A 15994-nucleotide genomic window follows, 5' to 3' on the forward strand; every position below is an offset into this window, starting at 1 on the left:
AGGCTATATATTTTAAGATTCACTTGACTGTTCAAGCCATTTTTAGTAATCACTTAGCTAAGAAACACAAATTAGATAGCACAGTATGCAAAGAAAAAAATACAGACAATAACTCATGTCACACAACCCAACACAGAGCAGTCATTTCATATTTGAGTTGATTCCCTTCATAGAGAAATAAGTGTTCTATATCTACTGAAAAATTAATCTAACAAATTTATGTAAAGAAACCAAAATCACTCAGATGAAACATAGAGATGTTTCAAAATTTTCTACATAATTCTCAGTCATATTTCCATTAAAATACTTTTTTTACTTTTCAATAAAATTGTTTCACACTATGAATTTTGTTTTTAACCTATAAAACAAAACTGTTACTAAATATAAATTAGCAATAGCCTTGATTTGAACTGATTACTTGAATTTTGAGATTATAGGTGTATATGTGATTTTGACATGCTAATTCTAAAAACTATATGGAAATCTGGCAATCCAGTAACATAAATACTCTTGAATATGAACAAAAAGAGAAGTCTTCCTCTACTAAATACAAAGACACACTAAATGTATAAGTCATCAAAATAATTTAATATTAGTGTACATAAACAAAAATAAATAATAGAGAAAAGGAAATTCATATATATATATACATACATGTACATACAATATTATCGACAGAGATGGAGACTGATATGCTTTTTCATAAATAATATTGAAACATCTTAGCACAACTTAAAAAGATTAAATTAAATTGCAAACTCTTTCTATCAATTGACCTGCAAATGTTTGCTAGGCCTGAATGTGCAAAAGCAAAAGAACAAAAGTTTGCCGATAAAAAGATTCTCATGTGGAATACTTTTTCAAATAATAAACAAAGGACATGAAATATAAAATAATATTTATTATTTCAAGTTTAGCTTATGACTTTTACATAAAACAATCTTAAACTTTAAAACACCAATTCATCAAGATTATTAAAAAAAACTACCAAATGTTAGGAGAAATTTTCAATACATATATACAGCAAGGAATTCATTCCAAAGTATGAATAAATCCGAAAGTGGGGGGAAATGGGCAAAATGTATAAACAAGCACCTCATAAAGGTGTTAGCATGATGAGTACACGTGAAAGAGGTACATGATAAAGGGTATTTTAGGGAGATTATGAATTTTTATCATTTTCTTTGCTTGATTTCTAGTTACATCAATATCTATAAGAATATATTATTTTTAATGATTATGAGTGTTTTATATTTTATATAAAAAGGTATAAATAAATCAAAATATATTTCTAACCAATTATTTCTTGAGGTAAAAGTTTATGAGTTTAATCTATCTTTATACCCACAGATAAATATTCAATGTTCATCAATGAAACTTCTCTTTGCAAGAGATAGAGATCACTACAAAAAACATAAGCAATCACAATGTGGAGCTGTGAAACCCAGTACCAGTGGACACATCTACAAAACAGCTCCTGTACCTAGGTCTCAGAACACAGTTCAATAATGAATCTGAATGAGATTCCTGAGAGCTTGTGATATAATTCCAAGAAAACAAGTCAAAAATCTTGCAACCTCTGTTTCTCCATAATATGGGCTGTTTCTAAAATGTGCCTTTGTGCCCCTCCCAAGTGTAGCCAATAGGAGTGAGTTTTCAGATTACATATTGTTGTTTACTTTTATTTTTCAAAGATGTTTCCAACCACAAGTTGTTCTTGTGGGTGTGTACAGCCTAAACTTGTGTGAACTTTGCTCACATGACCTTGTATAACACTCAAAATACTCTCAGAATATAAATTATTTGTTGCTCTGAATAAAGTCGGGTATTGCATGAGACTTTAGTCTTCCTCATTTTTAGACTCCATTCTCCCAGGTTCAGACCACCAACTCTAGTGGCAACACCTAAGGTTCAGGGAAGACTGAGGAATTGGGGCCCAGAAATACTTTAGGAGCCAGAGGATCAGGGAGTTTGTTGTGACATAGTATTCTAGTAACATAAGAAGCTACACCCATAGAACCTTACTAACATGACTACCCAAATGTGACCTAAACAAGAACACTGTCTAATATATCAGACTGCATGGGCAAAAGCTCAGGAGGACTCAACCATAGACAAAGAACTACAGTCAAATGAATAAAGCAGGGCAGAGCTTGACAATTGGTTGTCCAGAGTGAAATGGTCAGCCCAGACAACACATATACAAATAACCAAGTAACATTGTTCAGACTGGGCAGGTTATATTTAGGAACATATATAGGGATATATGTAGGAATAATATGTAGGAATATATGTAGGAATATATATATATAGAAATACATATAGGAATATATATATATATATACATATATATGAATGCAATAACAATTAGTGAGGAAAGATAAGCATAAATTTGAATGAAAAGTTGGAGGGTTTTGATGGAGAAAGGGGAAAGAAGAAATGTATTTATATTATTATCTCAGAAAAAATTTAAAAATGTTTCAAATACTTTTTTAAGTTTAATCTTAAAAATGAGGCCAGCTCTTTTCTACCTATATGGCCCTACCTGAAAATGTTATTTTGCTTCTTTAAACCTCCATTTCTACTTCCTTAAAATATGATAATTACAGTTATGACTCCTGCTTCTGTGGTAGCAATTAGATAAAAATCCCTTGTATAGAGTATTTAGCAGAGTGCCTGGCATGTAGTGATCACCAAAACTTGGTGATTATAATACTTGTTATCATAAAATCATAAAAATCTTTCTCATCACACATTTAATGGTAGAAGCCCTTATCCAGTCTTTCCTTGATTTCCAGTCTCTGCAACTTTTTTGAAAACTCAAGCCCCTTAGATACTTAATTCATCATATGTCAAATGGCTAAATATGCCTCTTGAGTAATGCAACTCAAGTGAGGAAATGTAGGCAAAAATAGCCTGAAACTATTCCTAAAGTATGTAGTTAGTTTTATGACTGTGGAGGAGCCCACTCTGTAGTAATGTGGTACCAGAAATACAGAGAGCAAGTCATGTACGTACATTTCCTTCATTGTTTCTCCTTGAGCTTCTGTTTCTTGAGCATTCCAAAGGCATTCCAGTCATCGCTGCTTCTGTATTTCCCATTAAATCTGGTATTCTGATTTCTAGGCCTATTTCTCTGATATTGGTATGCTAATTGTAGTTTCTGAAAACTGCTTCTGAAAATCAATTTAACTATAATCTTATGTAATTATCTTTCACTTGACTTATACACTGATACATGTGTATGATCTTGATAAATTTATAGTTAGGCAACAGTTACGCAATTTGCTTTTCTGGAACAGTTTATACATCTACAAAGAGAGGTGGTAATATCAAAACTATATGGAGACACATTTGTGAAGTACTAAAGTAGGTAGTTACCACACACCACTGCTTACTTTTGATATCTGCAAACTAAAAAAAGACAAACATTATTTTGCTGTCATTTTAACTGCTCAGATAAGAAAACTGAAATTTAACTATGTAACAATTGTGGAAAGATTCAAGTATAGGTAACTCCAATGTCTATAGTATATCATTACTCCTCAATTCATGTACTACTATGTGGCAGACAATCTACATTCAGCCCTTTATAAGCCAGCAAGTTTAAAGGGCTGATACTTATAAAATGCCTGGTATAAATCCAAGCATAAAGCAGACACACAAAACTTGTACTATGCTTCTTGTCATTTTTCCCTGTGTTATTTTTAAAAGAAAGAATAAACAAAACACTCTTATGAATAACAAAATCAACAATAGTCCCACTCTCCTGTTATATTTAAGATTGAGCCACCTATCTAGCAATATGTAGCAATATTTACACTTTTCAGTGACTAGAAGAACAATTCAAAGACAAAATAAGTCCTTTAAAATTGGTCAAATGGTGGCTACCTAGCAGGCCTGCACCGCAATGTCCCTAGTGACCCTGCAGTGCTTTCCCACACTCAGCGCTGTGTACTCCTCTCATCAGTGAGTTGGAGGCTGGCAGTGATAAGGAACAGAGAAGTTGAACCTCAGCTTGATCAAGAAATTTTTCATGGTGAAGAGCAGCCTACAGTAGGGAAACAGTGCTCAGGACCAGCGGAGTCTGCCTAGAGAGCATCTGGACATGGTTGTGATATACACCAGTGGGCACCAGAACAATGAGGAGAACACTCTACTGGCAGTTGACTTTTTAATTAAGGAAAGTGTATTCAATATGAGCACAGCTGGCAGGATGGATGTCTGCAAGCCCTTGTCTATCCAGGTCATGTAATCTACTTGCAAGGCCTGTGAAGTGGCACAGAAGTACAAATATTTCCCTTGGGGTGGCGATCATCTGGGTTACCTACTATGAGAGCTGCATCAGCTCTGAGTAGAGCTGCATTAGTGAGTGGAACACCATGCATGACCTGGAGCTCACAAGACCTGACTCACCAGCATTGTTTGTGGACAAGCCAACTGAGAGGGAAAGAAATGAGCATCTCATTAAAGCCAAGCTCCAGAGCATCATGATGATTTAGGATCTTGAAAAATGTGACTTCTAAGGAAATCAGCAATGAACTGGAGTAGCAATGAACTGTAACCTGAAAGAATTCAAGGAGTTCATCAATAACGAGATGTTGTTCATCTTGGGTTAGGTGGAAAAGCCCTCCCTTATCTTTGACCATCTTTATTTAGGCTCCAAGTGTAATGCATCCAATATGGAGGAACTGAAGGGCTCAGTGGTTGACTACATTTTAAATATCACTAGAGAAACAGAAAATGATATGGGAGTTCCTTCTGTATGCTGTGATTGCCATTAATGAATAAAGAAATTGCTTTGGATTTATAGCAAGGCAGAATTTAGGTAGGTGGGGAAAACCAAACTGAATGCTGAGAGAAAGAATTGCAGAGTCATAGAGAAGCTATGGAGCTGCCGCCAGAGACAGACGCTGGAACTTTAGCAAGTAAGCCAACTATGTAGCGATATACAGATTACTAGAAATGGGTTAAATTAATATGAAAGAGTTACTCAATAAAAAGCTAGAGCTAATGGGCCAAGCAGTAATTTAATTAAGACAGTTTCTGTGGGATTATTTCGGGGCTAAGTAGCTGGGAACCAATGAGCAGCTCCCTCCTTACTACAAGACAGTTTTTCCCCATGGCTTCTTTTGCATACATCTGAGTCTATGATGAGAAAATCACAGACCTTGTCCACTGAAATGAAGCCTATAACTTTATCAAGAAAGCAAAAAGGAATCATCCAAGTGCCTGGTCCATTACAAAATGGTGTCAGTCAGCTGATCTGCATCCACGGTCATAGCCTACAAGATGAAGGAATTTGGCCGACTGTATTGAGGAGCAGCGGGCTGCGTCCCGCCACCCAGCTAGCTTTACCGGTGGCCCGCATGGCTAGCTTATGCCCCGAAATAATTACACGGAAAGCAGGGAGATGGGGGCAGTCCTCCACCCAGCTCAATAGAAGTTTACTTGACCAAGAAAACCTAAATAATAACAACAGCAAGAGGAGTTTCCCTGATGACTTTGGGTGCAATGCTGTGTTTTGAATTCTTAGTAAAGTGAAGCCTTCCTAAACATCCTGTGCTGTCTGCATGTACCCTGCTGGTGGGGCTCCTGAGACCTCCACAGAGCGGCATGAAGACCCCTGTGCTCCTGCCATCTGCAACCAGCCAGCCTTCCTGCCCCATGTCACATCTTCCCCAATGGCCTACTTGAGCAGTAGGTCCCAAGCTCCAGAGAGGCTGTTCTCTGGTCCAGCCAACAGCCTCCCTGCCCCCATTTTAACTACCAGCAGACTTGAGGAAGCCAGGTGTCGGTGGCTCTGGAGCTGGGATTTCCCCAGAATCACCAGCAAATCTTCTAGAGCCTTCCAGAGAACCCTCAAAAGTCCTTCTAAAATCCCTCCTATTGAAGAATTCTCACTGTGATAAGAACACAGCCAACATGGGAGTAGTGAAGGAAGAATGGTCAACTAAGAAAGATCGAGCTAAGGACCTGAGGCTTCTGTTCAGTAATGAGGCAGGGAAGCCGACCACCAATAGCTACCTGGTGCAGCATCAGGAGTCCATCATCCAGCTGCAGAAGGCAAGCCTGGTCTGAAAGCACATCAAACAACTAGAGAGGTTGAAGATCCAGCCTTCAGACCACTATCAATCTGCAGGGAAAGTGCCACCAGCAGGCTGGAGGCTAGCACCCTGAGGATGGCCAGGAGCCTGGACATGCGAACCTATGTAGCCAATCAGGGACTGATGAGAAACTTCCAGAAGGAGTCTTGGTAAATAAACCTATTCTTACCCTCCTCCACCTATATCACACCAGTGACGTATGAAAGACTTCCTGAAGACCATGTGTTACATGACAAATGTTCACCACCAAGCCTGGGCTCCCAGAAAGCCTCCTCCTCCATGAGTTCCAACCTGATACAGAGCTCCAGTAGTGACAGCATCCACAGTGTCCAAGAAAGCCAAGGCTGGAGAAGCAGTGGGCACAGAAGATCAAGATGTGACTCCAGTTGGCCGGCTTCACTGTGTCATTCTCACTAAAATGTTCCCATTTCATCTCCAAACTGGGAGGTCTCAACTTCTCCATGGAGGACCTGTCCAATGAGGCTGACACATCCACCATTGCCAGCTTGTGGGATGACAAATATGGTCATTCTTCCTTCTTGTATGAACCCAAGGCCATTTGAAAAGCCAGTCTAGGATGAATAAAAGTTAACCAGTATTCTGCCATGTGAGTTGAGATTCTCATGGTGTCTTGATCACTGCCACTCATGTCTTGATCTGTGTTAACTTCAGTCATCCTGGCTTTCCTCACTCTTGCCAAAGAGAAGAGGGGAGGAAACAGAAGTAGCATAGCGCACATGAAGGAGACCCAGTGTAGGGCCTAGGCAACCTGAAAACTGTCAAGCAGGAGGCCAACAGCACTGACCCTTAATCCCCATCTTTGAGAAGATATGGACACACAGGCTGGGGCAATGTCTTGTTTCTGAGTGTCTTGCCTGCCATGTCCTAGGTTTTATCTCCAGCACCCTATAAAATCAGGCTTGGTAGCACACTCCCATAATCCCATCATTGGACTTGGAGGCAGTTGGAATTTGAAAGTTATTTTCAGTTGTATAATGAGTTTCAGGCCATAATGGTGGAGAGAAAATAAATCTGTACATACAAAATATTTTAATGTGCAACCTGTAAGAAAAGAGCCATGGTGATATTGTCACTACAGCCCTCTCCCCAGGTCATTCCTGTCTTCGACGGAAAATTCTCAAATAACAACACAAGTTCTACCTCCATTTTCACTGTCCATTTTGTTTTTAAAACAGTAATGACCAAGGTTTGTTCCGAGGTTTATGTCTGAAAGGATTTTTTCCAAGAGACTTGTTGGGGGGGTTGTTTTCTTGTTTTGTTTTTGTGGGTTTTTTGGAGGGTGGGGTCCCCAAAAGCATCAAGATTTTGAACCTGACCATCCCAAGTACAGCTAGGTGAAATCATCAGAGGAAAGCACTGAAGGCATATGCAGTGGGGATGTAGGATCCTCAGCTTCTAGCATCAAGCTTACATCACTCAGTCATGTGGAAGGAAGTACTACGAACATCACTGAGCCATGTCTGCTGCTAATAAGACATTGTTTTGTTTGCAATTGGAACAAACTTATGTCCTTGAGGTTGTGGGTCTGGGGTGAGGATCATTTTACTGAAACACTGTGATCAACCCCCTCTTCCCAGCTAGGCTCATTAGGTGCCATCTGAACATTTGTTGAGGAAAGGCATGTCAGCAATGGGATACTTTTACATGGGCCCCTCTCCAGGAGCAACAGTTAGGAGTGGGTCTGTTGAAAAATCTTCACAGATGTTTACACACATCCCTTCCTGCAGGAGGAGTACTCCTTCCTGTCAATAGAATACAGCTTCCTTTTCAAAAAAATAAAATAAAATTGATTAAATAATAATGATACTGAGCTATTTTTAAATGTCATAGCAAAAAAATTACAACTTCATGAATATGATCATTATATGAAATTAATAGGACAGTTCAATACCCAGAAATGTGGGTTTGAGAAGTATACACTTTTTTTCTGTAAGTAGAGAATTCTAAATAAATTTGATATAGCTTATGAAGCAAAATGCTGCTGAACAGACATAGTTAAATAAATTGACATATTCTTGTCTATGTTTTAATTACCTCCTCTTTATTCTATCTGTTGTAAACAGAGACTGCTTATTCATTTCCCAGCTTCCCAGACACAGAAACTATATTAATTGCAACACTGTTTGGCCAATGATTCAGGCGTATTTCTAGCTAGCTTATATATATTGACTCAAACCATTTCTATTAACCTATGTATCAGCACGAGGCTGTGGCTTACTGGTATAATCCAGTGTCTGTCTCCTTCAGCAGCTATTAGGTGTCTTCCTGACTCTACCTACTTTCTCTCTATATCTCTGTTCAGATTTCCCACTTGGCTGTACACTGCTAAGCCATTGGCCAAAACAACATTATTCATCAACCAACAAAAGCAACACATATAAAGAAGGACATCCCACATCAATTAGTAAGAGAGATATCCTCACAAAAATGTTATGAATATGGTCATAAACATAATACCTGGGTTTTCAAAGATGACATAAATATTAATTTATTAGTCATATATACTAAAAGTTCAATAAATGAGTATGTATTATCTATATAAAGCCATGCAGGGATTTCATTAAGAACACAATGAAAGTGTTAGTAGCTGGAGATATCAGTATTTATGGTATTAAAAGGTTGAGGTACCCTAGCTTCCCATAGGAGAATGTGCTTTGTTCATCTGGAGTTGTTGTTATGATTTATTTCACTCAAGAACATTTTTATGTAACCCTGAGTACACAGGTAAATAAAATAGACAGAAATAAAATGTTTACTGATAATACATCATAACATTTATTGTATAATTCCTTACATATGCATAAACATAAACTTTTTTATTGGTTATTAAAGACAAAAGCATGCTAATGAAATAGACATGTTAGTTATTTTTACATAAGGATATTTGGTAGCAGGATATAGAAAATGTTCCATTTTTTCAGAGTTGATAATACTTAGATTTAAGATTAGCAGTGCTGAAAGTGACATTTTACATAATTATGTAATACAAAATGGCAGAAGTATGTATAAGAACATTCCAGAAACTGCTGTAAAGTCTCTCCTAATTCTCAAGCTAATTTATTTATACAGCTCACATTCAGTCCTAGAGCATGTACATCATGTCCCCAGCCTGGGGCATGGGCAGACTCACCTTCTACCTGCTCTGCAAAATCAAGTCCCATCAAAGTGAGGTGACTTGACATCTTGGATAAGAAGTAAAACTAATATCACCTAGTGGATAACTTTCAGAACAATGTGCTCTGGCATGAGATGCGAGCCTTGACAGACAAGTACAAGGTCATCACACACCAAACTGTCCACAAAATATGGCCCGTGGACAAGAATGGTAGGGAGAGAAGTATTGAAGGATTCAACCAAGGTAAGACTTGATTAAAACACTTGAGTTCCCTGCACATGCACCTGGTGACTATTATTTTTATGTGGGGGCAATGGAATAGACAATCTGCTGTTCCTAAAACTGGTCAGGGTCAAACTGGCCCATGTTTTCTGCCAGACTCCATATCACTTTCTTCTCAGAATCCTGTGACCAATTCCCTGTCATTACTATTCTGACTTAGAAAGCCCTCCTTACAAACCCAGGCCCTTCTTGTCTTCTCTTTCTGTAGCCTCCCTTCTTCCATTAACCTGAGTGCAGCATTCCTTATTACTAACAAAAGAAAATAAAAATAAAACTTGAACAAAATTTTATGACTCTCAAGTTAGCAGTTTTATCAATGGTTTACAAAATAAAATACTCTAACAATTTTATTTATTCAAGAATGTACTAATTTTATATTCACATGCTGAGAAATGATGGTGGAAAAGAATAAAACATTTTTTCTCACAACTAAAACTTTATGATTTTGTAAGAGCAGAAAATTTTGTATGTATAATAAAAGCACTACAATTTATAGCATACAATTTTTGAATCTGAGCTGAGATGTTGCTGGGCAGGATCCTAGTGTTGCATTTTGTGACAGTATAGACAATGAAAAATGTAAATGTGTGTTCAGAACCAAGGTTGCAGTAAAGTCACAGTGCTACATGGGCTAGTCCTACCAGAGATAAAATAGATTCATTATGAATTCGATTAGTTCATTTCACATTTAGAAACCTTTTACAATAGACAAGTTTTTCACTGCCCCTTGCATTTAAATATTTGGCACCCTATGCGATTGTGACCCACAGTTTAACAATCTGGGGTCTAGGTAATTATGGAGGCTGACAGAGAACCACAGTCTGTTACTCAGAGAAAAGCAGAGAAATATCACTTGGTTCAGATGATAAGAAAATTGTTTGTTAGGGGGTGGGGGGGTGAGGGGAAGAACATTATCTACAGGAACCGAGTGAAGAATGGGGGAGGGTACAGTTAGGCCATTTGAAGGGCTCCTGACAATATCAACTGTCAAAACCACACATAATATTGGTCTATAATTTTAGGAATTGGCTAGGTGTTTGTGCAGCCTTAAAATTATGAATTTTCATCTTAGGTCTTCCCTTTTAGAAGTTTATTCTTCTGAAAACAAGGGAACTATTTTCATAACACATGATTATTTTTAATGCCAAAAAACTCTAAGTGACACAAATGTTTATGCATGCATAAAAACTTAATTTTGTCTCCATATTTTCTTCTGTATTTGAAGCTACTAGTATTTTAAAGGCAAGCCAAGAACCAATCTCCATGTTTGATGTATATTTGAACCATTTAAAAGTAGACTATATATGACACAATTTTCTGTATATTTACATACAAATTGATTCACCAAAATGTTACTGGTAATGTTTTCTCCATGATTATAGGCTAATAAATTTCTTTTGCTTGTATATATTTTCTTAAAACTTCTATGATACACATGTGTTACTTTCATAATAAAGAAAATAAATTCTCCATTATTAATCACATGTTTGATGTAACATAAAATACTCAGTTTTACTGAAGCAAAGAAATGTGATATTGGTGGGTCTTTGTTGTCAAAAATAAGTGGGAAACTGGCCATTTACCTTTGTGAAATACCAGTGAAATATAACATCTAAGTTGAATAAAGCTTATCACTGGAACAGATTTCTCAGTTAAGAATTTGTTTTCTGATTTTACACATCACTCATTATGTATTTTAACAATACCTTTTCTTTCAGAAATGGAGTGTTACTGACTTTAAAGGTTTAGGAAGGTATAAAGGACTGCAAACTACATAATAGGCAAGGTCTTTAGAAACTAAGGACAGAAAAAATGATTGTATTATTCCATTATAGGTGATAGAATCACAGGATTGTCCAACCATTTGAAATTGCAATATGATGTTGTCACATGTCATAATCAACTTGGTGGGCCTCATTCACAGATATCCCAGGATTGGTGCATTTCACAAATCACAGGTAAATGATAGCCTCTCTACAAAAGAAAGCACCACTACAGATACATAATAAGGCACATTAGAACTGTCATACAAATTTGTGTTAGTCATTACATTTTTATTATTCAATATAAAAATAGCTGGTAAGGGCCTATTCGCCTGCAAGCTCAGTGGAACTCTGGAATACAGATTGCTCCAATACTGAGTGGATCTAAGAGCCACCCATCAGGGACTATTCCTACCAGTGGGCTGTCCCACAACCCACCCCACTCCAACAGCCGCCTGTTCTCCTGTGAGCTCAGTGGAACCCTGGAAAACTGCTAGCTCCAATACTGAGGGGATCTAAGAGGTGAGCCAGTGGTCACAGGGCTGAACAGCCAGACGCCCCACTCTCTGGAACCTCCCCAGTGGGGCAAAATCCAATGGCCCCTCCTCAACTTCTTTAGCTTTTCTAGCCAGACAGCAGGGAGCATTCCTGCAGCTGGGCTATCTCCAACCCACCCTGCCTCCACACCCGCTTTTTCACCTGCTAGCTCAGTGGAACTATGGAATGCAGACTGCTCCAATACTGAGGGGGACCTGGGAGCTTGCTCCAATATTGAGGGATCCTAAGAGGCAGTCACAGCTTGGATTGGACCAAGATGCCAAAACACTGCAAGAATTCCTCCAACATCCTAAAAAGCAACCTGGTAACACCAGAACCCAGTGGACACACAAAAGGAAGATGTGATCATCCTAACCCGAAGAAGAAGAAAATGGCATTAAATAATTCCCAGCAACCACATGATGGCTCACAACTATCTGTAATGAGGTCTGATGTCCTCTTCTGGCCTGCAGGCATACACACAGACAGAACATTGTATACATAATAAATAAATATTTTTAAAAAAGTTTTAAAATATGATGGAGACCTTTAAAAAGGAAGTGAAAAACTCCCTTAAAGAAATGGAAGAGAAGACGGACAAAAAGTTGGAAGAAATTAATAAAACCCTCAAAGAAACCCAAGAAAACCAATAAAAACTAAAAAACAGGTGAAGGAAACAGTTCAAGACTTGACGACTAAAATAGAGGTAATAAAGGAAACACAAACCGAGGGAATTCTGGATATGGAAAATATGGGTAAACAAACAGGTACTACAGAGATGTATATAATCAACAGAATACAAGAGATAGAAGAAAGAATCTCAGGTACTGAAGATATGATAGAGCAAATAGACTCATTAGTTAAAGAAAACATTAAATCCAACAAAATCTTAACACAAAACATTAAGGAAATCTGGGGCACCCTGAAAAGACCAATGCTAAGAATAATAGGGGTAGAAGAAAGAGAATTCCAGCTTAAAGGATCAGAAAATATACTCAACAAAATTATAGAAGAAAACTATCTCAACCTAAAGAAATTAGACAATAAAATCCTAAATAACCCAATTAAAAAATGGGGTACTGAACTGAATGGAGAATTCTCAACAGAAGAATTTCAAATGGCCAATAGATACTTAAGAACATGTTCAACTTCCTTAGCTATCAGGGAAATTAAAATAAAAACAACTCTGAGATACCATCTTACACCAGACAAAATGGCTAAGATCAAACACACCAAGGATAGCTTATGCTGGAGTAAGGAAAACACTCATCCATTGCTGGTGGGAATGCTAATTTGTACAACCACTTTGGAAATCAGTATGGCAGTTTCTCAGGAAATTGGGAATCAACCTACCTCAGGATCCAGCAATACCACTCTTGGGAATATACCCAAGAGATGCTCAATCATACTACAAAAGCATTTGTTCAACTGTGTTCATAGCAGCATTATTCGTAATAGGTAGAACCTCAAAAAAAACCTACATGCCCCCAAATAGAAGAATGAATAAACTAAGTGTGGCACATTTACACATTAGAGTACTACTCAGTGGTAAAATCAATGACATCTTTAATTTTGCAGGCAAATGGATGGAATTAGAAAGCACTATCCTGAGTGAGGTAACCTTGACCCAAAAATATGAATATGGTGTATACTCACTCATAAGTGGATACTGGCCATAAACAAATGACATTGAGCCTATAGTACATGATCCTAGAGAAGCTAAATAATAAAGTGAACCCAAAGAAAAATACATATATACCCACCTGGGAATCAGAAACAGACAAGATTATCTGACAAAATTGGGAGCATAGGGGTGGGGGTAGAAAGAAGAGGAAGAGGGGAGGGTTGAGGAGAACTTGAGGGAATGGGATAGTTGAGATGGAAGGACATATATGAGAGCAAGGAAGGAGATAACTTGATTGAGGGAGCCTTTATGGGGTTAGCAAGAAACCTGGCTCTAGAAAAATGTCCAGGAATCCACACGGATGACCCCAGTTAAGACCCTAAGCAATAAACGAGAGGGTGCCTGAGCTGGCCTTGGCCTGTAGTCAGACTGATTATTATCTTAAATATCACCATAGAACCTTTGTCCAAAAAAACAGATGGAAACAGAGGCAGAGAACTGCTCCAGAGCACTGGACTGAGCTCCCAAAGTCCAGTTGAAGAGTGGAAGGAATGAGATTATGAGCAAGGAGGTCAAGACCATGCGGAATTCACCCACTGAGACAGTTTGCCTGAACTAGTGGGAGCTCATCAACTCCAACTGGACTGGGAGTGAACAAGAATGGGATCAAACTAGTACCTCTGAATGTGGTTGACAGTTGGGGAAGACTGAGGGGCCACTGACAGTGGCAGGCACCAGGATTTGTCTCTATGTCATGTACTGGCTTTTTTGGGATCCTATTCTCTTTGTATGTATACTTTGCTTAACCTAGATGTAGTGGTGGGGGGGCTTGGACTTGCCACAGGGCAGGGTGCTTTGTCCTTTGTTAGAATTGGAGGGGGTGGGAGGGGGTGTGGAGGGAGTGGGAGGAAGGGAGGAAGTGGGAATTTAGATTGCTATTTTTTAAAGTAATAAAATAAAAAAATAAACAATATGTTCATAGAAAAAATAGCAGGTAAGTAAAACAGCAAAGAATTCTACTGCTTTTCAAATATTTTTCTTTCCCCAAGCATCGTTTAATTCCTAGATGATTCATAGTCTCATTTAATGCTGATGAGTTAGTGAGATAGACAGGGGTGTGGCTAAACATAGCTACTGCTTTAATAAATTTCCCTTTAAAGATGAAAGAACCCATAAAGAATACTTTAAAACTTTCACTCACACAAAATTAACTAGAAAAATGTTGTGACAGATGGTGTCCCTCATGTTGTCTTCACATTTTGACTGTGGCCTTCAATACATTCCGATTTTCCTAACTCAGAAAGAAAACTCCATTATTGTGAGAGTATTGCAGAGTTTTTAAACTTCATTTTGATGATTTTTAACTGAAAAGATAAGAAAATAAGGTATCCAGTCACAAGTAAGAGGAGGAAGAGCTACAAGGTAATGAACTTAAACAAATATAATAAGATCATCAGTTATTTACTCTTCCAAGTATTCCTTCTTTTTTGCCCTTCCATCCCACACTCCAATTCCCTAATTCACTGTAAACTTTTATTCTATTGTTTTCTGTCTATTTTCTTCTTAAAAGGAACTTCCCCCACTTCCTCTTACTAGTTTCCTGACCTCTATAGGTATTCCAAGTGAAATATATTTAGCTGAATGTCAACATCCACAAATGAAAGAAAATATGAGACCTTTATTTTTCTGGGTCTAGATTACCTCAGAATGATTGTCTCTAACTCCATCTATATTACTTATGAACTTTGTAATTCCACTTTTCTTAATATCTGAATATTCCATTGTGTAAATAGACCATAGTTCTATTATCTCTTCATCAGTTGATAGACACCCAGCATGTTTCTATTTCATGACAATTATAAATAGAACACTGATAAACATTGAAGAACAAGTATCCTCATAATAGGATATAGGGTGCTTTGGGTATATGCCCAAGAGTCCTGTAGCTAGGTCACACAACAGAACTATTCTCAGCTTTTGGAAGCATCCTTACATTAACTTCCTAGTACTTGCATGAGTTTTCCACTCCCATTGTCAGTGAATGAGTGTTTCTCCTTCACCACTTTCACACCAGCATTTGTCATCACTTTTTTTCATCCCTGAAAACAGACAAACTAGTAACATTGTACCATCTGAGTTGGTTACATTTAGGAATATATACATATATACATGCAATAAAAATTAATGAAAAAAGAGGCCTTGGATTTGAATGACAACAGGTTAGGGTCTATGGAAGGGTTTGGAGGGAGATATAAAAAAGAGAAATGTAACTATAATCACAAGAACTTTAAGTAGGGGAAAATGAAAAAAAGGTAGAAAAGAAAGAAGGAAGGAGGAACGGAGTGAGGGAAGAAGGAAGGAAAGGAGGGAGGAAGGAAAGAAGGAAGGAAGGAAGGAAGGAAGGAAGGAAGGAAGGAAGGAAGGAAGGAAGGAAGGAAGGAAGTGGCTAAACAAGCTCTGACAGCAAATTAGGAAGCAGCTGTGGTTCTGCTTCAGGTGCTGCCTCTGGATTCCTGTCCTGAACTATTGTAATGATGGTATCTTT

The 15994-nt window shown here is 37.8% G+C and overlaps 2 pseudogenes; both read left to right on the forward strand.

The window, feature by feature from the left end:
• Positions 1-3910: 3910 nt before the first annotated feature.
• Positions 3911-5319, forward strand: LOC142841667 (protein phosphatase Slingshot homolog 1 pseudogene; annotated as a pseudogene).
• Positions 5320-5369: 50 nt separating this feature from the next.
• Positions 5370-6670, forward strand: LOC142841668 (protein phosphatase Slingshot homolog 1 pseudogene; annotated as a pseudogene).
• The last annotated feature ends 9324 nt before the right edge of the window (positions 6671-15994 follow it).

Source organism: Microtus pennsylvanicus, chromosome X (genome assembly GCF_037038515.1).
Source record: "Microtus pennsylvanicus isolate mMicPen1 chromosome X, mMicPen1.hap1, whole genome shotgun sequence".
Taxonomy (NCBI): domain Eukaryota; kingdom Metazoa; phylum Chordata; class Mammalia; order Rodentia; family Cricetidae; genus Microtus; species Microtus pennsylvanicus.